A 2,341-nucleotide genomic window follows, 5' to 3' on the forward strand; every position below is an offset into this window, starting at 1 on the left:
TGTATAAATGATTATTTAATAGAAGTAAAATAACATTGCTATATTGAAGGGGGCTGTTGGTGGCAGGCTCATATGACCCCAGTGGCCATCTGTACCTTACAGCGGACCTTTGAACAACTCTAGAGCGCCACCTTTCCTGCTCCTGTTCCCAACGTCCTCAATATCACGGTTGCCTGACCAAGTCATTCAGTGGCTTTGTGCTTCTCTGAGTTGAACTTAGGAGCATGGGCAGACATAGGCCCAGATTCACTAAAAGAGAACATGTCCGAGGAAATCCGGATGTCTGGTAACCCTAACCAGGGACAAAAAAAATTATGTTTACCTAGAACATGGGGTTCTTAATAGAGAATGACACGGTGACAAAATTCATCACCGTCCCCGTCCCCGCGGATAACCGCGGGAAATAACCCCATGTCATTTTCTAGTGTCTATTTCAACCTCGGTCCTTCTACACCAGCATTCTTCAAAGGAAAGCTTGCGGGTCAGTGGTTGTGGCCATTCATACTCTGATTCTTATGGGAGCCAAGGATAATGAAGCCATTGTGACATCACTGATGTGATTGGCTCTTAGGCACTGGTGGAATGAGGCATTATGACGTCACAATATCTGCTCTGGATACCAGAGACCGTCATGCTGTAGTGTCTGTTTCAACCTCAGTCCTTCTACACCAGTATTCTTCAAAGCAAAGCTTGCGGGTCAGTGGTTGTGGCCATTCATACTCTGATTCTTATGTGAGCCAAGGATAATGAAGCCATTGTGACATCACTGATGTGATTGGCTCTTAGGCACTGGTGCTCTTCCACTGGTGCCACTGGTGCTTTTAGGCACTGGTGGAATGAGGCATTATGACATCACAATATCTGCTCTGGATACCAGAGACTGTCATTCTGTAGTGTCTGTTTCAACCTCGGTCCTTCTACACCAGCATTCTTCAAAGCAAAGCTTGCGGGTCAGTGGTTGTGGCCATTCATACTCTGATTCTTCCCTCTCTCCTTAAAGAATGACATGAAGATGGTTTCCTGCGGTTATCCGCGGGGACGGGAACGGTGATGAATTTTGTCACCGTGTCATTCTCTAGTCCTTAACTCAGTCTTCAGGACACACCCAGCTACTCCGGTTTTCATGATATCCACAATGAATATTCATGAGAGAACTCTGCATGCACTACCTCCACTGTATGTAAATTTAACTCATGCATTGTGGGTATCCTGAGGACTGGGTTGAGAACCAGTGATCAAAAGCACCAAATATCCTTTCACCAGCTCTGGGAGGAACTCTTTCATACTGTGCAATCACCCAAAGATGCGCTTTTTTCTTCATATGCTATTTCAGAAGTGTTAACACTTCTCTTTTCAAACCCTTTACTGAGCAAACCTCTGCAAAGCTGAGACCATTATTGGAGACCCAGAGGTGGGTCATAGTGGTCTGAAACTACATATCAATCCCAAGCAGTAGCCTGTGGTATGTCCGGTTGACTAAGGTTCTGGAATGCCACGCTGCATCCTTCTGTGGGTTGCATAACTATGGGATGATGTCGCAGAAACTTGTTTGTGATGTCATGTGAGGTCATGAAAAAGAAAACGCGAAGATCTTAGTATCTAACAATACTTGATAATACCAGATGGATGCTGCAGGAACAGCCTGTAGCAAAACACCCGATTAACCAATAGTTAAAAAAGGACCCAACACATCAAGTATAAAGTAAGTGGCAAGCTTAGTGAAGACGTCTTTCTCTAATGTCGATATGTAGGGGTAAGTAAATTAATATCTTCATTTGCTATACATTTGTGATGTAATGCCAGCACTGAGTTATAGGTGCCAGGTCACAATTTGTGTGTGTTTTATCTCCATGGTGATAATGGACATGGGTATTGATCCTTGTGCCAGTGGCTATGGATTTTTATTTGCAGTATATTTTTTTTAATGTACAGGAGCAGAATACAAATGACTAAATCCAAATTTCTGATCAATCCTGTAAATGTGGGGCTGCTCAATATAGAGAGAAAGTTGTATTTTAAATGCTGGGCCATGGAGACCCTGGTAATGCGCACATATAGTGGTGTAGTAGGGGTGGGGGGAGCGGTCCGCCCAGGCGCCACCTTGGTGAGGGCACCGATACCTGTCCTCTCTGTCCCCCCCACCTCCTACTACCATGCACGCTCCTTCCCTTCCCTTGTACCTCTTTAATATTCCTGGTCCAACCTGCTGCTTGCACCAGCGTCAGCTCTTCCTTGCACATCACTTCCCGAACTCACACCTAGGAAGTGATGTCAGAGGAAGAGCAGACGCTGGCGTGAGCAGCAGGTTGGACCAGGAATATTAAAAACATACAAGGGAAGG

This window comes from Geotrypetes seraphini, chromosome 15, assembly GCF_902459505.1.
Source record: "Geotrypetes seraphini chromosome 15, aGeoSer1.1, whole genome shotgun sequence".
In the NCBI taxonomy this organism is placed as follows: domain Eukaryota; kingdom Metazoa; phylum Chordata; class Amphibia; order Gymnophiona; family Dermophiidae; genus Geotrypetes; species Geotrypetes seraphini.